Raw genomic sequence first — 27,365 nt, 5'->3', positions numbered from 1 at the left:
TTGGTCGGTGCCATAAGTGGTTTTGGCTTGTTAACCCCTCGTGTCCGACACCGGCAATGGTCTCGGGTTCGGGGTGTTACATAAGTCCTATTTCATAATTTCACTCACAAATGAAAAAATCAAAGCATGAAATTTTCACACATGCACTTTCACATGTAATGATTACAGAATATAACATTTAATTATTTTTGTGACTCAATTTTGTGGTCCCGAAACCACTTCCCGACTAGGGTCAAATTAGGGCTGTCACAACTCTCTCCCCCTTAGGGATTTTCGTCCCCGAAAATCTTAGTAGCGACTAGGTTAGGATAACGTCCTCTTATTGAATTATGTCCATATACACATTAGCTTATCAATAACAATTTTAATTCATTACTGCTTTCACATCGATCTATAAAATCACTTTCTTATCTTAAAACAAATACATAAACATTTCTACAACTATACACATACATCGCATTTTCTTGATTTCATAAGCAATAATCACTTAATTGAATTTATACTTGCATTTCAAACACATATAAATCACATATTAACATGTATAATACATAACATCAACTCACATATTCATAAACCACATTTTCATTCATGTATAAGTTTTAACCTGGCCGAAAGTATACATATTCTCAAACATCCCAATGAATATCCTTTATAACTTTATCACATCTGAATATAAATTCAATTAAGTGATTATTGCTTATATATATTGTATTTAAATAGTTTGCTTATAATGTTGCTATCAAAATAGCAAAAGAAAATGAGGATCTGGATGCTAAATCTTTTGAGGAATGTAAACCCTATACCCGGTCTGGTCACCAAGCCCGAATACGGGATGCGACACCACTGTCTCATCTCACTCACAATAAGTAGAAAGCCTATTCTAAGCAAAACATCTTTTATTATAATATGCTTGTAGGTTTTAGGTCACTTAATTTGGTTAATTATCATAATTACATGCAAAGTATACCATAAACAATGTTAAAAATGAGTATTAACATGTACAAGGTCCATTTAGCAAAATTCTTAAACCAGGTCCGTAGGTATCGATACTGACACTAGGGTATCGAAATTCTCTCTGTGTGGTATCGATACCACTTGGAAAAACGATACCAATCTTGCATTTTGTTTCTTGACTAAATCTCAAAGTCTCAAAAATTATCGGTACCTGTCATGAAGTATCAATAAATTTACCCCAAGTATCGATACTCGAGAAAAGATATCAATACCAAATCTCTATTCTGACTTCATGCACGTTTCAAAACACAAAGGTATTGATTTTAAAACCCGATTATCGATACCTCTGCTCTAGACCTCAAAAATGTAGCATATATATGAAATTAATCCATTCCAATTTAGTTTCTAAGCATCATCCATCAATTACTTCAACAAATAATCATTCAACGGCCTAATTAACAGTTCAATACCAAAAAATCGTGTTCGAACAAGTAAACTCAAACCATTCTCATTTTTGTGAACTCAAGCATACTAACAACATGTAATCCTGGTAAACCAAACCAAAAACCTGCAAAATGTCTAGAAGTTAACATGGCTATAAACAAGTCTACCACATTACCTTTTTACCCAAAACGTAAATAAATATAGAACACTTACAAAATAATACAAAATTCTTGCTTGGATCACCTTTCAGAACCACACTGCTCACACCGACACACAACTAATCTGCAATGGTTAAAGAAGGGAGTGGGTGAGCTTAAGAAGCTTAGTGAATGCCTAGAATAACCACAATGCAAACAATTCATCAAGTATCAATGAAACAACCATATACCATAACCTCAATAGTTCCAACTCTAGTGTCATATTATACTTACTCATGCACTATTACTAATTCTTTTACATGGTAAACATATTCACTTTTAAGCATATATCCTATATAATCACCTAACATTTACACATATATCATAATACTCAAAAACGGGTTTATAGATTAATTGCATAATGGCCACATGTCATATAAATTCATATCAAAATACACAAATATTCATAATTTAAGATAATTTGTATAGCAACGACATACTCATTTAGACATATATCAAAGTACACACATACACACACATATATATATATATATATATATATATATATATATATATTAAGATAGTTTGGCACTTGAGTTATGAAACATAAAAGTGAGCTCTATCATCACTCATCGGATACGCGAATCTCCAACACACCAAACATAGACTCATAGAGTCAAACATGATCCAAAAGTGAAGCATAAAGCTAACACTCTCTTTATTTCCCCTCACATATCCTATTGATTGGAGCTTAGCTCATATTCCCTTATCCCTCCAACATGTCCCAGGACCTCAACGCCCAAAATCACTATACATTAGGTGAGTACTCACAATCCTATGGCATGCCAACTATATCCAATGGTTCCAAGATCACAATGCCAAAATATCTGAAAAACGACACATATTACTTACCGGTTATCCGTGCACCACACTGCATAGTCATATAACATATACATAACATGTACACATATGTACTTTCACAATAGTTATCATAACCACATATCACAAGTCATAACATCACATCTCAATTCACATATTCACAAACACATAAGCACTTTGTTCACAAGAAAACATAGGTATAAGAAATCTTACACTTAAAATTTAGAGTAGGGGTTTAGGCTACTACTAAATTCCCAAATAATGCATTGAATCATGTCCAGAAGTAATTATTCCAAACACTCACCAATTATGCTTTTGCCAAAAAGCTGAAAGCTCAAACTAGCTTTTCCTTGTCTTTATCTCTACTAGTAGAAAGTTCTATCAAATCCAAAACTTCAACACAATAAAGTCACACAATAGTACAACCAAGAATTAGCCAAAGACTCATGCAAAATCATACAAAACATAAGCCTAAACTAAGTTCTCATGTAACCAAAACTTGTAACATAGCAAATTTTATATTCAAATATCTCGATCTATACTTAATCTTTTCACCTAAAACCAATTTTGTTCATCTTATAATTAGTCTATGACTAATTCTCAACCTTTAAACTACACAACATTACTCAATTCAATTTATTGACTTTTTCGACATGTTTTATGGCTATTTTCTGAAAATTCATTAAACTTCAAGAAATTTTTAATGAAACTTCAAAGTAAGTTTAGAAACCTTCTAATCATTTTTAAAAAAGTTGAAAAACACTTTGAAACCATGTTTTTATCCACAAACTCAAAATTCACCATTAAAGACCCAATTTTGGCTTTTATTTAAAACATGCTATTTAACGGCTAAAAACTTGGTTTTAAAGACTAAATAAAATTTAAAACTAATCAAAAGTTGAATCGTTACCTTGGATGAAGAAAATCTATGCATTTGAACGAAAACCCAAAAAACCTGAAATCTTGACAATGGAAGAACTATGGTGTTTTTAGGTGTTTTTCTTGGTCTTTTATAGAGTTTAAGGTTCAAAGTTGATAGAAATCAAAGAGGATTAGGAATTAGAGTTCAAAATTGATTGAAATTGCAAGAGAGAGCAAAGGATGGCAAGCACAAATTTTGGGGTTGTTTTTATGTGAAATAACTTGGAGAAGAGAGGTTATTTGGCTTGGATTTTAAAATCTGGTTAAATTGCTTCATAAAACTCTCAATTTTGAATTTTTTTACAAATTAGTCCTTTTTCTAAAATTAAAAGTTTTTAAAACGCGTTTTTAGAAATTGATTTAATTTTCTAAAAATCATAATTGAAAACATTACCAGTATGTCCTATCATAAAATTTCGAACACTCTAAGACTAATATTCCTAAAATACCCCTAAAACTCCTAGGCCCTATTTTGGGGTGTTATAAGGAATATAAAAATAGAAAAGATTGGTCAAAATGGAAAGACACAATTCAAGCTAATTGAATTTTCTAAATGTGAGGTTTTTAAAAATAGAAAAGATTGGTCAAAATGGAAAGACACAATTCAAGCTAATTGAATTTTCTAAATGTGAGGTTTTTAAACATGTAGTCCAAACACCTAAAGATGTAAATCAGTAGGATATAAATGGATATTTATGCGAAAACAAAATGAGAAAAATGAAATGGTAAGATATAAAACACAACTTGTCACATCCCAAAACTCAGGTTAAGATAATTGGGTAAGTAAATCGGGGGTTAGTGAACCGAAAACCATAATTAGATTATATAATTGAATAATTATGAATTAATTAAATAAAATATTAGAATAATTAGAATTAATAATTTTAGGTTAGGAAATTAAAATTACGTGTCCGAGAATTTATTTGATGTAAAAGGATTTATTAAAATGAGGTTTGATTTGAAAATAATTTGGAAAATGGTTTTAATTGAAAAGTAATGACCTATTTGACAAAGGGAAGAAACTGGAGGTGTTTAAATTGGCAATGGTCCAATTTTTAAAAATGGGTTGCCTATTTAACAACCTCCACATCTCTTTCCCTCCCATTCTTCATCTTCTTCAAAAATTTGCCAAACACCCAATCAAAGCTTTTCTCCCAAAATTAGTTCACCCTTTTTTATTCCTAAGCACTCTAAACACAAAATTTCTTTTCAATTTTGAAGAACATTCATGTTTTCATCCTTAAAATCCTCAAGAGATCATCACACATTTTAGCTCGAATTAGCTCCACAGCTCATCAATTTTGCAAAATTGAGGTGAGATTATAACTTTTTATGATTAACTAAGTGAGTTATTATTTCAGTTAGAGATTTAAATGACTTAATGAAGATCTCAATATATCACTTGATTTTTAGTTAATTTTAGCTTGAAAATGGTAGATCACGTATTTCTTGGCTAAGCTTTGGTTTTAAAGTGATTTCTAACTCATTTTTATCTAATTAAAAGTTATTTTAACTTAATTTAAGAAATACTTAATGAATTTAAGCAAATTGAATGTTTTTCCCTTTTTAAAAGATCACATAAGCTTGATTTTTTTAAAAATTTAAATCGGTGAAATTGGGTAAAATTGATGGTTTATATTTTTAATTAGATTATATTTAGGATGTATGAAGTTGAAATCTAAGCTTAGAAGTGAGATTTGTGTGGTGTAACACCTTTTCTCGACAAAACTAGTTAATTGTTTTATCTAGAGGTTAATAGGCTTTGATATAGGATTTTAGAATGATTTAATAGTGTTTTCTGATGTTATTAATGCCTTTGTAATGTGGTTAATGTGTATGAAAAGTGTCAATTCATATGGGAGCCTTTACAACCATGGACTAAGGCAAATAGAAGCTTACTTGAGCATGGTAGTTGAAGTAATGGTTGCTAAGGTGAGTGGTTTGGTATACTCCATTGAAACTCCAGTACACAAGATAAGGTAACATAGGCAAACCCCCACTTATGGTATGCAAACTGTAACAGCCCGATTTAGGGCCTAGTCAGAACAGTGGTCTCAAGACCACAAATCCAAAGTTGGAAAATTTATTTTATTATAATTATGAGATTATAGCATGATTATATTAGTGTTTGAAAATTTTGAAAAGTTAATCTTAACGATTGTGAGCCCAATTGCGAAAAATGACTAAATTGCATAAAGTGAAAAAGTCATAATTTGATAGCTAAAGGTGTTATTTTATTAAAGAACCAAAATCGGGGGTCTTTAGTGGGAAAATATGCCCTTAATTGATGGCATAGTCGGCCATGAGACATAGAGGAGACAAATTTTAAAAGTAGGTAGAAGTTTGGTAGCTATTTTGACCAAAAAGAAACAAAATAGAAAAAGGTTGTCAATTTCTTTTCTTCTCATCTCTTTCCACCAAAATTTTTAGCCATGAAAGGGGGTTTGAAAGCTTAAATTTTTCAAAAACTTATTCCTCTTACAAGTAAGTGATTTTAATGAGTTTTCTTCAAGATTTTCACACTCTTAAGACCCTTGAAGCATGAGCTTTCAAATGAGGGTGATATCTTGCAAAATGGTCAAGAGTTTAGGATTTTGTCATGGATTTAATTTTGATAGATACTGAGTTTTTATGGAGGAATATGAGTCCTAGTTGTGTTATAAGCAACTTTTGAAAAAGGCATTAGCTTGAAAACACCTAAAGAAACCATTTTGCATAAGTTGTAAAATAGGTAATAAGTGTATGAAATAGTGATAATTTGGGGTTGTTATAAGAGTAAAAAGAGTTTAGCTAGGCTTGAAATATGAAGAAATTTGATAAAAATTGATTTTCGAATATAGGGGTAAAATGGTCATTTTGCCAAGGCCTATGGGCAAAATGGTCATTTTACCAAAGATGTGAAATTATGAATGCCTAATTGTAATTAATGACTAAATGAGTACATTTTTGCTATTATAGATCAAGTTTACCAGAACCAAGCCTAGACCGAGTTAAAGCCAAGCAATCCGATTAAGCTGTCTAGTCAAGTATTTTTTGTAAACCGAGGTAAGTTGTATGTAAATAATACAACTATATTGTTATATACATGTATTCGATTGTTATTGATTTTGATATAGCATGAATTTCTAAATTTTGAACTAAGTATGCATATTTATGATTGAGAAAGTAGAAAGATCCAGTGAGAGCCCCAGAAAACAAACCGGATGTTTATGCCATAACATTAGGTTATGTGAGAGCCAGTGAAAGACCATGTCTGGGACATGGCATCAGCCTCAATGATGATAGCCAGTGTAAGACGTTTCTGGGACATACATCGGCTAAGCTTCATGCTAGTGTAAGACATGTCTGGGACATGCATCAGCACTTATACATTAGAGCTAGTGTAAGACCATGTTGGCACCAGCCTTGATGAAGATAGCCAGTGTAAGACCATGTCTGCGACATGGCATCGGCAACTTAACCCATGTTTGAGGCTTCTAGAATATCTGGTAGTATTCCAAAAGGTTCAACTTTAAGAGTTAAGAAAGAGATTTAATGTAACACCCCTATAACCCATATCCGTCGCCGGAGTGGGTTATGAAGAGTTACTAATCCAAAACTCAACATTTGTACATTCACATTTACATAAGTTCATTAGAAATTATATGCATATCCAAACACAATCAAAGATCGAAATTCAAACTTATACTGACATTCAAAAGTTGTCATATTCACATGGCTTATATACAACGACATCTCAAAATATCATTCACTTAAGTCTATTCTATACATGCCAAATTAGCACCAAAACATAATAGTACCAAAATGATAGATAGCGTGACGAGTTGCTGATGATCCCCTCCAGAGCAGGTGATTGGAGTCAACAATCTATAAAACAGAGAAACGTAACAAACAGAGTAAGCTTTCATAAGCTTAGTAAGTTTTAAGCAGTGCAAACAAATAAACTCAATTATACTTCAATCATTCAATTTCTCAATAGGTCATTTTCTAGGTATATTGTCATTTAGTCGAATATACACAAGAACAAAATGCACATTTAGCATTCTTATTTCACTTAATCTAAATTTATATATCATAAATAAATCAAATACTTTCACATACTTTCACATCTTGACCGACTGTATCATGATCATAGATATAATTACAACATTTATTCATATATGTATCACATTATACACTTATGATTCAATTCAAATCAAATTCACATATAAATACATAATACGTACCTGTCCAACTTAACGTATTGAATGTATTCATTTGTCGTTCTACAACGAGGTATCTTAGTCTTAGACTTTTATCAAATCACCGGCATTTAACCTGCTAGGTTTTAAACCCGAATTCATCCACCGGCATTTCGCCTGCTAGGCTCGAAGCCCGATATCATTTCACCGGCATTATAGCCTGCTAGGCTTGAAGGCCCGAATAGTATTTCACCGGCATTGTAGCCTGCTAGGCTCAAAGGCTCGAATAGTATCTCACCGGCATTGTAGCCTACTAGGCTCAAAGGCCCGAATAGTATCTCACCGGCATCATAGCTTGCTTGGCTCAAAGGCCTGAATATTATTGTGCGATATTCAAATCAACAAGTTTCATATAACACAATCACACCAAATTAGGCACAAACATCTTTCGAATATATCATCTTACATTTTATTCACATCTATTTCATTTCATCATTCACACTTATCATTTGATAGTTTACACATAACATCTCACTCATATTCATCTAACAATTATCATTTGATCATAAAAACACATCACATTTTAATTCCATATTATAATTGACATTCAGCCATATACATATATTACAAGTAATACTTAATTCTCATAATATGTAATGTCATTATTGAATATTATTTATGTTTATCTACTTAAAACTTACCTCAAATATTTTCGAACAGTCTCGGATCGGCTATTCAACTACTTTCTCCTTTCCCTTGTACAACATTGGTTCTCTATGCTCTTGAGCTAATTCAAACAAAATTTAACTTATTAAGGTCCCATCATGCTAGCTTATGGCCGAATATGACAAGAGATTTAATAGGTCAATAGCTACTATTATCTCAAATACAAAATGGTCATACACATTTTTTTTTAATCACATTAAGCAATTTAATACAATTAATTTAACATTTCCTCATGTACACCTTTATGACCGAATACATATATCAAATAAGCAACTTGCCTTAACACATAACTCACATAGCCCAAGTACATATGACCCTAATGATCAAATATGTATATCACCAGAGTTCCTATGATTTAACCTTTAAACTTCATAGCCGAATATTCATTATATATCTAGCTCACATATACAAACACAAAACTCATATGGCTTATCATATTTTCATATACATATCTCACACATATAGCCAAATATATAGCTCATCAAATAGATATTTATTCACGTTCCCTTAACACGTATTGATCAACTAGACCATGCATTAGCCTTGGCACATTCGGTCATTAAAGCAATAACCTATTTAACATTCAAGCATTTTGTACTAAAAATTTCTCCCAAGGCCGAATTCATATACAACCTTTAATACTCATACAAAGTTTATATTTTAAATAATTTATACACACCATTAACCTAATATCAATTAACTAAGCACTTTAACAAATTTTCTTTTAACTATACACACATTCAGCAATGAAAATGACAATTTAACAAACCTTAAATTCAACTTATAATATTATATACTCAATATTTAAAGCATTTAACATCACTTCATCATAATATTTTATCATGGTCGAATGCTCCTTTTATACCATTTATACATAAGTACCAATCCTCAAACTTAATTTATAACTATCTAAATCATTTAAAACATCCAACACCAAATTTTCTTTGCATTACATTCTATAGCCGAATTCCCATTCCAAGCAATTGAGCCACACATAGTTCAAATTTCAAAATTTAAACTTATAAACTTAAAATCACATAGATTTAACATTATAGTCCATCAAACTTTCATTCATCAATTTCTATCATCAAACACAAATTTTTGCAATTTCCTATCATGACCGAATGCACAGTTAACCAACACTTAACAAATTAATTCATGGGTTTAAAGTAGAACCAAGAGAGGAACTCAAAAACATGAATTTTTAACCAAACTACCATGAACTTACCTTGAATTTATCTCTCCCAAGTGATAGAATGTTCAAGAGCTTCTCTTCTTCCTTTTTGTTTTCTTAAGTTTCGGCTAAGTGATAGAAAGAATAAAAATAAAGATCACTTTGTTTTTATCACCCATTTTATGTTATAAAATAACATATATTATTTTATACCATAATTTAAGTTTATAATTTATTAATATTATTAAGCACATGATGCATTAACCAACCCCACTACCGTACACTTAAATAAAGTGGTAAAATAGACATGCAAATCCTCTACTTTAGTAATTTACAAAATTAATCACTTGGACATTCACCTACCACATTATCAAAGTTTCTCAAACAAGTCCTTTTTAGCTAATTCCACATTCAAATGACAAAATTAAGACACGATACTTTCACACATGCACTTTCACATATAATAAGCATATAATATAACATTTAATTATTTTTGTGAATCGGTTTTGTGGTCCCGAAACCACTTCCCGACTAGGGTCAAATTAGGGTTGTCACATTTAATAAGGAAAGTATGATAATGTTTTGAGTGTTACAGGTACCTATTTTGGTATACATGTGTAATGATCTCAATTAGAAAATGTGACTTGAGTAGACAGTAATGAGTAAGTCAAGTTATGCTTACCTTTGAGCTATGAGCATGATGATAAATGGTGAAACTGTTGTTGTATATTTATTTATATGCAACTTACTAAGCTTTATGCTTACTTTCTTTCCTTTCTCTTTTCTTTCAGTACTGCCAAATTTCTCAAGGATCCCTTGAAGTCAGAGATATCGATCACACTATCAGCCGTAATACTCGGTATAGTTGGATTTATATTTTTGATTATGGCTTGTATAGGGCTAGACTAGGAAGTTGTATTATTGAGAAATTGTTTATGTATATTGGCTTAGGATAAAAGCCCTTCATTTTGTATTAAGCCTAGATAATGGCTAATATTTATTTTGGTAAATGTATACGATGTTTCTTCTATGAATGAATTGATGTCTTTTGGAATGGAATTAGTATATTGAAATGATCTTGTGTAGGTTGTGAAAAATGGCTTGGAAGATAGCCTAGTTTGTCCACACGGCTCACCCCCATGGGTGTGTGTTATGGTCGTGCGTCCCCTGCACTTAAACTTTTAAGTTAGTATTGTCCATGGGTAGGCCACACGGGCGTGTGGCATAGCCGTGTCTGTAAGTCAATATTGTCCATGGGTAGGCCATATGGGCGTGTGTCATGGTCGTGCCCTAAAGTAAGTGTTGCACACGGGTTAAGGGCATGGGCGTGTCTCGAGTGACACAGGCATGTGGAACCCTAAGGCATGAACTTTTCCAAGTTTTTCTTAAGTTTTCAGTTTAAACTTAAATCATCTCAAATGTATGTTTTCGGTCTCGTAAGTCCTATTAAGGGACAGATTGAGTATGAAATGAAAAGTTTTAAATTGATCAAAATTCTATGGCCCAGTTTTACATGTGTATGCTTGAGTTAAGTCTGGTGACACCTCAAACCCTGTCCCGGCATCGGATACGGGCGAGGGGTGATACACAAACCTTGACTTCTTCCTTGTGCAAATCCTTACAAATTTGGTTGAATCGTTGAGTATATACACTGTGCGATTTTAATGGTAAAAAAAATGCATGAACTTATGATATATATACATGGGCTTTATTTTATATATAGTATATATATTAATGGGTTTTGTAATATACATATATATAAGTGTGTGGGATTGTATATATATTATATATGCATGGGTTTTATTATTAATATATATATGTTTATAGGTTTTGTTTTATGTAATATATATAAATGTATATGGGACTTTTAATGTATGCTAAATTTTGATGTGACAAAGGTCACTAAATAAGTATGTATAAATATGTAATATATATTCGTGTATGGTTATGTAATGCTTGCGAACAGATATAAAAATAAAAATTATAATATGGATTTTTATAACATATGAAATTTATTGATAATGTACATTCATGGATGCATGAACCCGTAAGTGAATTATGAGTTTTTACGATATTGCGAGCTTTGATTAGTGCAAAATTATATTATCATGAAATGCTAAGTGCAAGCTCAACTGTAATGCGAGCCAATTATATTTGTGTACTGTGTTATATTGCGAACCATGTTAACTTGGTGAATAATATTATTATGGCAAACTGTGTTAAATTGGTGATCTGTATTAATATGGTGAGCTGTATTAATTTGTCAAACTATGTATTATTAGATTTTGAGTTGTATTGCATGTAAGCTAAGTTATTGCGTGCCCTATGCTAAATAAAATATGCGAACAATGATTTATGTGAGCTATGTCATGAATGATATATGACTGTGTTATGTGTGCAATATATGTTGCATGGAAGTGATATTATTTGCGAACCATGCTCTATTGTGAATTGAGGATTGCAAACTATGTTATAATGTGTGAGCTCTACTTAACTATGAGCCCTATTATACTGAATATTGTGAATGCGTTAAAGAGATATTTTAGCATTGTGACCTTATGAAACCATTGGATATAGTTGGCATGCCATAGGATTGGGAGTACTCACCCTTTTTATTGCGATAGGCATTGTGGCCTGGAGATGCGTTGGAGAGATAAGTGAATGTCGAGCATAGATCCATTCATCGTAGATAGCTTGGTCTGTTTGGAGAGTGTAAGCATATGTGCTACACCTACATGAAGATATCATATGACTTTAGGAGTCATGTGGTGTGTTTTAAAGATACTTTTATCCAATGTGTGGTGATAAAGTCAACGTATAGGTGGTGATAGAGTCCCCTATAAGTTTCATAATCATAAAAAGGTCAATTTATCATTATTTGAGATATATGAGTTATGATTAAGCATGAACAATTATTTTGCATAAATTGTTATTTGGTATGAACTGATATTTCATATGAACTATTATTTTGCATGAGTTGTCATTTGGTAAGAACTGTTATTTCATATGAACAGTTGTTTGGTGTGAATTCATAATTTATATGATCTGTCTATTTTATGTGAATTACTTATTATATGTACACTACTTATTGTATGAGAACTTTTGTGTCGTGTGAGTTACTATTTTATGTAAACTGCAATAATATGTGAACCGTTATTATTTGTCACCTTTTAACCTAACTGATGTGTTTATTTCTAGTATGTTTGAGCACTCACTAAGCTTTCATAAGCTCACCGACTCTTTTATAATATTGCAGTGACTTAGCTTATGAAGAGGCACGGGAGTGAGTCATCCAAGTGATCCAAATTGAGGTTATATCTGGGTATGCCGTTGTGTTCCCAAACCCAATGAGGAAGGCAATGTAGGACCAAGTTATGGGATTTAATATTAGACTTTTAACTTTCGGGTTGTAATTGGACGCTATGGACTATTTAATTGTTTGGTTTAAATCTTTTATCACTGCGTTGATAAATGATTGAATGATGGATTATGGTTGTTTGACAATTGGTTTGAATAACTATTCAACTAACTTGTAAGTATAGGTTGAAGAGTCGCAGGTCATCGAGGTAAGCCTTAGATGTTTTATGTGTCATTTGGATATAAACATGTGCTTGGTATGCATTATATGTAACACAGAATTTGGTCAAGTCATGTAAACTATTAAATGTCTGCTAACTAATTAATTTATAATGTTATGAGGTTGTGCGAAATGCTTTAATAAATTTTCCAAAATAAAACTTATACGTTAAATCCTACAATACTATTGTTAGACTTTATGAAATGGAGTTTTTCCCAACATATTACTATATATTATGTTTTAAATCTAATTATACATTTTTAAACTAAACAGTTCTTCAAGTCCCTACAAATATAGCCTTTTTAAAAACATCCTACTGCATGCATGTATGTTTAACTAAATTTTTTGAGGTAATTGTCTGTTAAATATTAAATTGTGAAATAGTCTTGTTATTGATTGTTGATCAGAGTAGCGCAAATGATTAATTGTGTGGTGTGATTGGTCGGTTGGTGTGTTTTGTTGTGGTTTAAATGGAGAGTCACTTCAATGGCTAATGTGACGTTCGAAACTCGGGTCGGACCGTCCCGGCCATGTAACACCCCTTACCCGTACCCGAGCCCGGGACCAAGTACGAGGAGTTACCAGGCATGTACTTGAACATTTTCGGGAAATACAAGTTATAAAATTTCGTTCCAATTTGAAACCAATCCAATAGCATCTTGGTGTCTCTATTATGAGCCTACGGGGCTCAAACGTACATTGAAATTGATTTGGGACTAAACTGAGGACCTAATAAAAATTTAAGAAAAATTTTGAGTTAATGTTTCACACGCCCATGTGGAGACATTGCACACGCCCGTGTGCTTTGGGACACACCCGTGTCCCCTACCTATGTGGAACTAATTGAATTTATTTTCTACTTCAAACCTACAAGGGTTTTCACATGGCCAAGTACACACCCATGTCTCTAGCCCGTGCCCTTCACACGGCCTTGACACACCCATGTAGTCATCCGTGTCCAAAAACTCGAGCATTTTGTTTATGATGTCAACATGCATTTAGGGGCACACGTCCGTGTGTTAAGCCGTGTCCTCCACACGATTGAGACACACGGCCATGTCTCTACCCGTGTGTTTGCTACCTTACATTCTGACTTAAAATTTTAGGTGCAGGGGACACACGGTTATGCCACACGCCCATGGGGTAGTCCATGTGTCACACACGGTCTAGACACACGCCCGTGTGTCTACCCGTGTGGATCATGATAGGCTATTTTCCAAGCCTTTGGTCACCCTCTAACATATGTTCTCACTTATAAGTTTCCATAACATATAGCCAGGTAGGGGTGAGCGTTCGATCGAATCGAATGAAAATATTTCGAGTTCATCGAGTTGATGAATCATATTTTATCATCCTAATTTGATTTGAAATTTTCTCGAATCGAGTCGAGTGAGATGGAATTCAAATCGAATATATTTGTTCGAGTTAAATTTTTAAAAATAATTTTAGGTCCTTGTAACCACTGTCACCTACCATAATAAAATTTGTCCACCTTAATCAAAATTTTTTATTAACTTTCATCACCTCATAATTTATTTATTAATCTTTTATATACGGGTTAGCTTTTTTGTTTACTTAATTGTTTCAATTATCTTGATTCTTGTCACTATGTATTTTGGAATTCAAAAATATATTAAATGTAAAAATGTGATTTTTAATAAAAGTTATTTTAAATATAAAATGTGAAATTGATACCAATATAAAATTTTAACACGAATATTTTATGGCATAATTAATAATTCAATTTTAATATAAATATTCAATATGACTAAACAATTTAATAATATAAAATGTGAAATTTAATTTAATAATATAAATAGTATATATAAATAAAATTATTATTTATGTTTAGTGATTTTTTGGATAATTTTGATTTTTATTTGAGAGTAAAGGATGAGAAGTAGAAGTTTAGGGGGGAAATAAAAAGTTTTGGGGAATAAAAGTTTGAGGGAAAGTAAATGGGGGAGTAAAATTTTGGAGGGAAAATATTAAAAAAAAATTGGGGGGGTGGGTTTGGGGTAGATGTGAGGTGGGATGGGAAGGGAGTGAAAATTTTAGGGGGAAAGTGGGAGGGAGTAAAAATTTTGGGGAAAAATAAAAAGTTTTAATGGTTTTTAGAAGTAAAATTTTCAGAAAAAGTAAATGGGAGAGTAAAATTTTAGTGGGAAATGGATTTTGGGTAGATTGGGGGGTTGGGATGGGAGAGGAGTAAAAGTTTTGGGAGGAAAGTGGGAAGGAGTAAAAGTTTCGAGAGAAAAGTAAAAAGGTTTGGAAGTTTGGGGTAAAAATGTAAAATATTATAGTTTGATATTCGAATTATTCGAGTTATTCGGAAAAAATTCGAAATGACTCGAATAACTCGATTCGTTTAACTCGAAATTCGAGTTTTTTTTATTTTATTCGAGTCGAATCGAGTTTTGCTCACCCCTATAGCCAGGCCTAATTATACTCTCAAATGACCTCGATGAACCTCATTGCATGTAAACCTCATTTCATCAATCTTACACATACTAGGATTATTTCTGTTGTATCAAGAATGTCTATGCCTTATAACACATTCAAGATTGGTTCATTATTATAACTCATTGCCAATTATGATCTAGTCATCCCATGTGACTCGGTCATGTTACATGTGTATCTACTTGTGATACGACATGTTCATTCATCTCAATAACATTAGAACACAAATATGCACAACTATGGAGGTCATACCTTATAACAAAATGAGCCAAATCCTATGGCCATATGCATGTGGGCATGTACACCTTACAAGCCTTCATATTGGCTAATCAAATGACACATATTACAAAATTAACAATAGCCCTATACATGCCATTGAACAAAATAAGAGTATCTATATACCAAAGCTAGACAAGATGATAGTGTGTTGACTCTCCAATCGTCTTCCAATCTTCGTGAGTCCACGAGCTCTGTAAGATAGGGAAAAGAGAGGGGTAAGCATTTACATGCTTAGTAAGCCCGAATAACTGGAAAATAAAAGTACTGATTTGTTTAGCAAGCAACCATATTAGGCAAATAAACCAACAAGTATGGAATGGTTTCCCTATCACATGCACTCCATCAACAAGTTAGTCACATAATATCACACCATGTAACTTATCTAAGATGAGCTCATCATTCAATGTTTTCATTTTTGTCTCACATATTAATCTCATTGAGTTACTCGGAAAATCTCGATGGATTATCCATTGACCGTCAAATCATAAGAGCGATCATCTCATGTATGCACTCCCTCGAACCTCACATCTTACGGCGGGATTACCAGTCCAAGCTAAATCCCCCGTAATGTAAACTCATAAGGTGATGAAGGGATTACCAGTCCAGGCTAAATCCCTTATAGCGACAAACACCCTCAATGAGCTCGGATCTGAATTACTAGTCCAGGCTAAATTCAGACCCTAATCGGATTACCCATCTGAGATAAATCCACAATGCACACATATTCTTCGGGAGGCTCGATCACTCAAGGAACACCCGTCCGGGCTAGATCCTTTCTACATTTGAGATCAACAGATTACCCGTCCGGGCTAAATCCTTTTCTGCAACACATGTAGGATCTCAAGTCATGTAAACCATGGTTTATCCATTGAATTTCCCTTTTTACTTCAATCGAGACATTTATTATCATATCATTATTATTGACATATTTTATGGATTTTCATGCCATCATTATAACTAAATATCATGCATTCATAACACACGTAATTAGGTATATTAATAATTTACTTAAAGTTATTCGAACTTACCTGGTATTCGTCTCAGTTTCGCATTTCGGTTATTCCGAAACCTTTCGTTTTCCTCGATCGACCTCTGGAATTTGCTCCTCGGGGTCTATAACAATAAAATTGAATCATCAATACCTCACATTATTCTTTTTTAGCCTAAATTTCACCTCAGACAAAATAACCATTTTGCCCTTAACCTTTCACATTTTATGATTTAGTCCCTAAGCTCGTATAATAAAATGCATGCAATTTCTACCTTACCCAAGCCTAGCCAATTTTTCTTTCCTCTTATGGAATCCCACATTTCTCTATTATTTCACATTTTTACCACATATTTTACACCTTTTGCAAAAAGGTCCTTTTAGGGGTTTTTCATGAAAATCACCTGGAAAAAGATGTATAACACACATAAAACTTTCATATTCCTCCGTAAAACATCAAAGAATAAACATGTTCATTTTAAAAACATGAAACCTAACTCAAAATATGGGTAGAAATGGAGAGAGTAAGCTACCGAGATTTCAAAAATGCGAAGAACATTAAAAACGGGGCTTGGGAGCACTTACTATTGAGCTTGAAAATATTGAAAACCCTAGCTATGGAGGACTTGAGAAATTCGGCTAGATGAGGGAGAAGAATGGCTAATTTTTTCCTTCATTTTCCCATTTTATTTCATTAATTAGCCAAATGACCAAAATGCCCTTAGGCCCTTTCTTTAAAATTTTATCCATACATGCCCATTTTTGTCCAAAAACTTAGAAATAGGGAAAATTTCTTTTTAATACCTTCTAATTAATAATCTAAATCAATTTCATAAAAATTTCTTCTAGAATCCATGTTTTGCAATTTATTCAATTTGGTCCTTATTTACCAATTGGACACCTAACTCATAGAATTTCCTCATGAAACTTTAACACATGCATATTTTCATATTCTAGACCTCATAATAATCATAAAATAAATATTTCAATGTCAAATTTGCAGTCTCGAAACTACTATTCTGACTAGGCCCTATTTTGGGATGTTACATTTCTCCCCCTTTAGGGACTTTCGTCCTCGAAAGTCTTACTAGTAAACAGGTTTGGATATTGGCTTCTCATGGTCTCTTCTGGCTCCCATGTAGTCTCTTCCACACCATGTCGATGCCATAAGACTTTTACCAAAGCCAAATTTTTATTTCTTAGCTATTCAACCTCACGAGCCAAAATCTTGACCGATTCCTCACCATAAGTCATGTCCGGTCTAATTTCAATCTCAGCTGGAGAAATCACATGAGGGGTCTGATCGATATCGCCTTAACATGGATACATGGAATACGTCATGAATCTTTTCCATTTTGGGTGTCAATGACAAACGATAGGCTAATGGTCTAACTCTTTTAGTGATCTCATATAGTCCGATAAATCATGGACTCAGTTTTCCTTTCCGGCCAAATCTCAATACCTTTTTTCATGAAGATACTTTTAAGAATACTCTATCTCCAATTTGAAATTCGATCTCTTTTCTTTTCAGATCAGCATACGACTTTTGCCTATCCGATGCTGCTTTTAAACAATCACGTATCACTTTAACCTTTTCTTCAGTTTCCTTGATTAGATCAACTCCGTGAATCTGATTCTCCTTGAGTTCCATACAATATAATAGAGTTCGGCACTTCCTACCATACAAGGCCCCGTAAGGTTCCATCTTTAAACTCATTTGAAAGTTATTGTTATAGGCGAACTCTACCAATAGCAGGTATTTTCCCAGCTGCCCTGAAATTCAAGGATGCAACATTGCAACATATCCTCCAGAATCTGAATCATCCGCTCAAACTGACCATCGATCTGTGGGTGAAAAGTTATACTAAAGCTCAACTTTGTACCCAAGGCTTCTTGTAACTTCTTTCAGAATCTTGAAGTGAATCTTAGGTCTCTGTCTGAAATAATCGATAGCGGTACCCCGTGTAATCCCACAATCTCAGATATATACAAGTCGGCCAACTTGTCAAATGATTAATCTGTCCTTACCAGAATAAAATGAGCCGACTTTTCAACTTATCAGCCACAACCCATATAGCATATTTCTTTTTCGGGGTCAATGGTAATCCTATCACGAAGTCTATAGTGATTCTATCCCATTTCCATTCGGGGATCATCACAGGCTGTAGCAAACCAAAATGTACTTGATGTTCAGCCTTGACTTGCTGACATATCAAGCATTTCGATACGAATTCAGAGATGTCTCTTTTCATGGCATTCCACCAGTATATTTTCTTTAAATCATTGTACATTTTGGTACTTCCAGGATGAATAGACAAATGGTTATCATGTGCTTCTTACAAGATTTTCTGAATAATTTCATTATTCATTGGTACGCAAACTCTGTCTCTGAACATCGAACATCCATCGGGACTAACTTGAAAATCTGATTCAATGCCTGACTCACATTAAGCTCTTTTAGCCAGCAGGATACTATCATTAGTCTGAACATCATAAATTTCCTGAAGAAATGTTGCTCTAGCCCTTAACTCTGCCAAGATCGAACCATCATCAAACAACGTCAATCGAGTGTTCATGGCCCTCAATGCAAATAAAGATTTTATGCTCAACGCGTCGGCGACCACATTCGCCTTTCCCGGATGATAATCGATTATCAGCTCATAGTCTTTAATTAATTCTAACCATCTCCATTGTCTCAGATTCAATTCTTTTTGAGTTATTAAATAAATCAAACTCTTATGGTCTGTGAATATACGACAAGTCTCACCATATAAGTAATGCCTCCAAATTTTCAAGGTAAAAACAATAGCGGCAAGCTCTAAATCATGTATTGAATAATTCTTCTCGTGTGGCTTCAACTGCCACGAAGCATAGGCTATCACGTTGCCATCTTACATAAGTACACAACCTAATCTATTTAATGATGCATCACTATAGACCACAAACTTTTTTCCCGGCTCAGGCAATACTAAAACTGGAGCTTCAGTTAGCAATGTCTTTAACTTTTCGAAACTCTACTGGCACTTTTCTATCCATTCAAATTTAACGTCTTTCTGTAGTAACCTTGTCATTGGAGTCACGATCATGGAGAATCATTTCACAAATCTTCGGTAGTAACCGGCTAAGTCCAAAAAGCTTCTAACATCGGTTACATTTTTAGGTGGTTTCCATTCAATAATTGCAGAGATTTTACTTGGATCAACTCGGATGCCATCACCTGAAATAATATGACCCAAAAACCCGACTTCTTGGAGCCAAAATTCACTCTTGCTAAACTTAGCACACAATTTCTTTTCCCGTAAAGCCTGCAACACAGTCCTCAAATGCTTCGCATGCTCCATCTCATCCTTAGAATAAATCAAAATGTCATCAATGAACACAACGACGAACTTGTCCAAGTATGGTTGAAATATCCTATTCATTAGGTCCATAAATATGGCTCTGGGCAGTCTATAACAATAAAAAGGAGTCATGAATACCTCACATTATTCTTTTTGAGCCTAAATTTCACCCCGGACAAAATGACCATTTTGCCCCTAACCTTTCATATTTTTACGATTTAGTCCCTAGGCTCGTATAATAAAATGCATGCAATTACTATCTTACCTGAGCCTAGACGATTATTCTTTCCTCTTATGTCAGCCCACGTTTCTCCATTATTTCACATTTTTACCACATATTTTACACCTTTTGCAAAAAGGTCTTTTTAGGGGTTTTTCATGAAAATCACCTAGAAAAATATGTTTAACACACATACAACTTTCATATTCCTCCATAAAACATCAAAGAATGAACATATCACACATGGGCCACTTTACAAACATGAACCCTAACTCAAAATATGGGTAGAAATGGAGAGAGTAAGCTACCTAGATTTCAAAAATGCGAAGAACATTAAAAACGTGGCTTGGAAGCACTTACTATTAAGCTTGAAAATGTTGAAAACCCTAGCTATAGAGGGCTTGAGAAATTCAGCTGGATGAGGGAGAAGAATGGCTAATTTGTGCCTTTATTTTCCCATTTTATTTCATTAATTAGCCAAATGACCAAAATGCCCTTAAGCCTTTTCTTTAAAATTTTATCCATACATTTCCATTTTTGTCCAAAAACTTAGAAATTGGGAAAATTGCCTTTTAAGACCTATAATTAATAATCTAAAGCAATTTCATACAAATTGCTTCTAGAATCCAAGTTTTGCAATTTATTCAATTTGGTCATTATTTACTAATTGGACACCTTACTCATAGAATTTCCTCATGAAACTTTAACACATGCATATTTTATATTCTAAACCTCATAATAATCATAAAATAAATATTTCAACGTCGAATTTGCGGTCTCGAAACCACTATTCCGACTAGGCCCTAGTTTGGGATGTTACAGGCCAAGTTTGGGCTGCCACACGACTTGTAGCACAAAGATTTTCTTAAAGGCCCGACATTAATTAGTAAGAGACATACTCTCATGTGGTGGATGCAATCATGTTTAAAAGCTTATTAGCCTGGCTGATTGATGTTGTTCCATCCTATTTGTATGGCTCATTTAATAGTGAAATTTATTTAAAAATCCCAGAAGGATATAGAGTTCCCCGAAAAAATTGCTCGATAAAAAATGATCCAATTTGCCCATGTGTCTTTATAAAAAGGTATGAATCAGATTTTGTGATCTTTTTTGTTTATGTTAATGATCTAAAATTATTGGAACTCCTAAAAAGCTTCAAAATGTAATAAATAGTTTAAAGAAAGAATTTGAGAAGAAATATCTTGGAAATATATTTTCTTTATCTTGGTCTACAGATCGAACATTTAAAAGATGAAATTCATGTCCATCAGCCAACTTATATAGAAAAGATCTTAAAGAAATTTTACATAGATAAAATGCATCCATTGAGTATCCCAATGGTTGTACAATCATTAGATGTGAATAAAGATCAACTTCATCCTTACGAGAATTCTGAAAAGTTTTTTGGTCCTGAAATATCATATCCAAGTGTCATATGGGCATTGATGTATCTTGCAAATGACATAAGACCTGATATAGCTTTCGCTGTAAACTTGTTAGTAAGATTTAATTCTTCTCCAACATGTAGATATTGGAATGGAATTAAACATGTATTGGATATCTCAAAAGGACCATTGATATGAAATTATTTTATTCAAATGATTCAAAATCTCTATTAGTCAACTATGTTGATAATGGATATTTATCAAATCCACATAAAGGTCAATCTCAAACAAGATATTTATTTACATATGAAGGTACTGTCATATCGTCACGTTCAATAAAGCAGCCATTAACTGCCGCCTTTTCAAATCATACAAAAATAATTGCAATGCATGAGGCAAGTCGATAATGTGTTTGGCTAAGGTTATTAACCCAACATATCTAGAAGATATGTAATTTATCTTTACAGGAAAAGATGTCAGCTATATTAGATGAAGATAATACAACATGTATAGTTCAATTGAAGGGTGGTTACATCAAATGCATTGCCAACCATAACGTTTGAAAGACTAGTTTTTAAGATTGAATGCGTCGACTCAAAGATGTAATGTGATGTTGCCATTAGGGGGAGTCTAAAACACGATGTACTCTTTTCCTTTAACCAAGGTTTTGTCTCACTGGGTTTTCCTGGTAAAGGTTTTTAACGAGGTAGCTTGTAATAGGAGATTATACACTCTTTTTCCTTCATTAGGTTTTTATCCCACAGGGTTTTTCCTAATAAGGTTTTAACGAGACACATTTTCATTGATGGACATCGAAGGGGGAGTTTTGTAAATTCATAGATAAATGAATGTCCATAACCCCCCTCCCAAATTTATTCTATTGTAACCCTTAAAAGATGAATGTCCATAACCCCTAAATTCATTATCTTATAACCCCGAAATCATTTATAGGGTACCTTAATGTTGGTCCTTAATGCTTTGTAATTTATGGTTTTTGAAGCCATATAAATAAAAAGCATGTACAAGCTTATTGGATGCAAATGAAAAAGTTGAATCATCTTTTTATTTTCTGTTCTTTTCTCTTATTCATTTTATATTTCTTTTAAGTTTTATAACAAAATAAACCATCAGTAATTATTGTATTAAACGATTAATTGAAAAATAAATATATAAAAAAATTAAAAAAAATGAAAATATACAAGTTGATTATATTGAACAATTTCAAAAATAAGGACAAGAGTAAAAAGATTTAAACCCATACAAAATTAATATTGTATAGAAAATTATATTCAACAGAAGAAAATATAATGAAATCAAGGGAAGTTACTAATAAGAAAGTTTGTAAAGACAAAGACGTCGCAAATGCGTAAATATTTGATTACCAATCCAGTTGGGTGTGAAACTTAAACCGATAAAAGCTTTCCATTTATAATGACATTAAGTGAAAACTGATCTTTTAAATAATTCATTTTTCTTTTTATTTTTTTATTTATTCAATTTTCATATGATTCAACAATAAATAAAATATAAATTTATAATTATTATTTCCATTATTGTATGAATTGAATTAAAAATAAACAACTTTAATACAAACTATTCATTTAATATAATGCAAATAATACACGATTTTAACTCTATGGGAGAAACTATCAAATTAGTCTCTTTTTTTCTGATTAATTTGTCTTCACGAATTGAAGAGATTTTGACTTCAAATCAAGCAAATAACATTTTGAACCACTAGATCTTTCCATCACTTAAATTTACTGTATAGAAATAAAAATTAAAAAAATAAAGTTAATAATAATAGTAGAATGTAAAAATAATATATATATAAATATATATAAATATATGTATAAATGATATTGTATATATGTTCCAAATTTACTTCAAATAGTAGAACTCGAATCTTTTGAAAAGAAATCTCTTAAAAATTAGAAAAATTTTCTATTAAATTTGAATATTTGTGTAGATAAAATTTATATTTTCATTTATCTTGCATTTTTAAAAAAATTATATTTTTTTCAAATTTATCTTGTGTATTATCTTTTACTTAATTAAAAACAGATTATATATAAAGAAAAATGTATTGTAAATTTGATAAATTATCTTGATAAATTTAAAAATAGTAAAGGATCGATTATAATTTTAAATTCTAACTGAGATATACAAAAAGGAGTAAATGATGGATTTAGAATAATTAAGATATAAAACAAAAAGAAAATGTGCATCTAGATCGCACCGTTAAATAAATCAAAATAAATAGAGATTTGATATCTCACGGGTTAAATAAATCAATTTTTAAAGTGTAAATAAATCAATTTAACTATATATATAAATTAAATTAATTGTATAAATTAAATAGTTGTCAGATTTTATTTACATGAATTTTATTTTTCATGAGAAAAAATTCATGCATAAAATCAAGTGCATGTTGTAATAGAATGATAATATTTTATCTTTTGTTGTTAAAAAAACAAAAGGCAATACTCTTCCCTAAACATTTGGGAATAAATTTTCATAATATATTTTAAAATTCAGAACATGTTGTTATATTGTTTCACTAAATATAGTGTTTTCCTAAAAGAGTGGGAAGAACCAAATATAATTTTTCTGGAACAACTTAAGATAACATTTCCTTAAAAAAAGTGAGATTAATGTTTGTTTAATGATAATAGTAATAATATATGAATCGAATGAAGTCATATATATGTATATAAAACAAGTGGCCCAACCATGTATTTCTATTTGATTTTTCTTTTTTAAAGATAAGCAAATAACTTATTTATATAAGTTAAATTCAATTAATAAATTAACTTTTTTCAAATTTTGTTTATTCAATTAATTGTATATCTTAAACATAATTTTTTTTAAAATTTCCTTGACAAATTATTATAGATAATATACACTTTATCAATAAAAATTTATTTAAAAATATTCAAGATAAGATATACTTAACATAAGATAATTAGATTAGAAAATGTATATCATTTTACAAACATGAGATCTAACGGGTTAATTTTAAGCAGTTTAAATTATAACAACGGTTGTTCTAAATATAACTATTCTTGAAACATCTTTATTCTAAACAAGAGTTGTTTCAAACTTTAGTTGTTCTCAATACATTTTATGACAACAATTTTAAATGGAAGTCATGTTCTAATATAGTTGTTTTAGATGTAATTATTTTCAAAGCAAAGGATTGTTATGAAAAATAATTATTTTGAATAATTATTGTTCTTCTAGAAGAGATAATAATTATCATTTTACCCGTTGCATGAGAGTTCTTAATAAAAAATGTTCCCAAGCAAGGAAAATTGTAGTAAAATAAAATGATAAAACAATTATACAGTTATAACTAAAAAATTCATGTTGTAATAGCTTCTATATTGAAATATTGTATTCTTCCAAAAGAGTCATTATTCAAAATAAGCTCTTATAATAAAGTATCACCACAAAACAATTATGTTCGGAACAACCTCTATATTGAGAGCAACTTGCATTTGGAACAAACCAAAATATTATTATTCAATAACCACCATCATCTTGCATTTCAAAAATGTTCCGTAAAAGATATTTTACATGGTACTACTTTACCAAAGTAGAACTTGAAGTGGAAGTAACCTTTAAATATGATAGGGTTTGTACAATCCAATCCTTGCCCGGGCCCAATATAACCTCACAAGCCCAATTTGTCCTACCCAATTACAATAACTAAACCTACCCAAACCCAATACCCAACTTAAACCAAAATTCTTAGCCCAAACAAATCAAAACCCTAGCCCAACCCAAACACAAAACAAAAGAAAAAAAGCTAAGAAAACCCTAAGCTGCTTCAGCCACTTGCTCCCTGTCCCATCCACCACCGCCTCTGCTCCCACCGACAAGTCAAGTCCACCATCATTCACCTGCAAGCATTAAACGAGAGAAGACAGAAAGCAAAAAGGAGCAGTGTGCACAAATATATAAACCAAAACGAAATTGTAAAAAGGATGGGGTTTTTTTGGTGAGAAATAAAAAGAAGCATTTGATTTTAAAACACAAAATCAGTGAGTCAAAGGCACAAAATATCCAATCAAGAGAAAAACATTAAAAGAAGAAACAAAAACATAGAATCAAAAATCAGAAAAACAAAGGTGATTTCATTTTCTTTCGATTTAATTCTTTTTTTTCTTTTTTATTTTCACGCCATTTTATTCGCATATATACATATATTGTAAACAATAAATAATAATAGAAAATAAAAAAGGAAGAAAAAATATACCTTTTGGGAATTCCGGCCACCGCGTGAGGTGGTCGGCGATGGCGGGAACACGTGGTGGCCCTCCTGGCCGGAATCTGGGGTTTTCACAGAGAGAAGGGAAGAACTCTTTCCCTTTTTTTTCTGAAACAGCAAAAAATACATGTTTTTAAAAAATTTTGGGTTTATATAATGGCATAATCTGGCGCCGTTTGGGCCTTAACTCATAGCGTAAAACGCACGCCGTTTCACGTGACTCCGTCTGTGACCCAACCCGGCCTTTGAGGATCCGCGTGTTTTCTTTGCTCATTGGGATAATTGCTTGCGCGGTCCTTCTACATTTCTGTCATGTTTTAATCCAGTTTTTTTTTTATTTCTTAATTCTGCCTTGTAATGTTAATCTTTTTTTAGTTCGATCCTCTAACCATTTCAAGGATAGTTGATGGAACGGCATCGTTTTAGGGATAGGGTATAATAGCGGAATTGGTCTCTCCATTTATCTCGCGTGTTTTATTCAGCCTTCTCTTTTTATTTTTATTTTTAAATTGGCCTTGAACTTTCGTTCTACACTCAATTTAATCCTAGTTTAGTTATTTAGCTCCTCTATTATTAAGTTAGATAATTTTATTATTTTCTTTTACTACTATTTGTTATATTTTACTATTATAGTTACATTTTTACTACTTTATTATTATTACTATTATTATATATTAGTGTATATCTTCATATATATATATATATATATATACCTACATATGGTATTGTTTTTTATTACATTAATTTAAAATTTTATTATATTTTCTTTTTGCATTTCTATTATTATTATTATTATTATTATTATTATTATTATTATTATTATTATTATTATTATTATTATTATATAGTAGTGTATATTTTACTACATACGTATATAAATATATATTTATATATATGTATTATTGTTTACTTTACTTTAATGTTATTATTATCATCATCATCTTTATAATTACTATTACCATTGTATTTTGATTATTATTCTTTTCATTTCCTTGTTATTCTTCTATTATGTTTCTTATCTATTTATATTTCCATTATTATACTATCTCTATTATTTATTAGCATTTTATTATTACTATTATTAACATTAGCATTTTTTATTTTTTTTATTTTAGGCGATCTTATATGTATGTATTATGTTTTAATACTATTTTAATACCATACATGTTGTATATATATATATATATATATTTATAATAACTATATTATGTATATATTTTCATATATATCATGTATATACATTTTAAAATTATATCTTTATATATATATTATGTATATATATTTTTAATACTATATATATGTTTTATTTCTATTATTACGTATATTTTAATACATACATATATACATTTATATATCGTCATCATTTATATATATATATATATATATATATATTATTACTGCTTTTCAACAAATATCGTATATATTT

The 27,365-nt window shown here is 31.6% G+C and overlaps 1 long non-coding RNA gene across 1 annotated transcript; it reads right to left on the bottom strand.

Moving 5' to 3' along the window:
* Nucleotides 1–1,352: 1,352 nt before the first annotated feature.
* LOC128281822 (uncharacterized) lies at nucleotides 1,353–2,810 on the bottom strand. Its single transcript, XR_008272092.1, has 3 exons — nucleotides 2,719–2,810; nucleotides 1,612–1,680; nucleotides 1,353–1,522 (listed from the first exon to the last, which is right to left on the bottom strand). It is a non-coding gene; the product is annotated as an uncharacterized LOC128281822 (long non-coding RNA).
* Nucleotides 2,811–27,365: the final 24,555 nt, after the last annotated feature.

The sequence above is a fragment of the Gossypium arboreum genome, chromosome 10 (assembly GCF_025698485.1).
Source record: "Gossypium arboreum isolate Shixiya-1 chromosome 10, ASM2569848v2, whole genome shotgun sequence".
In the NCBI taxonomy this organism is placed as follows: Eukaryota; Viridiplantae; Streptophyta; class Magnoliopsida; order Malvales; family Malvaceae; genus Gossypium; species Gossypium arboreum.
Note: the sequence above shows the minus strand (reverse complement) of the source record. Positions and strands in the feature narration are given on the sequence as shown.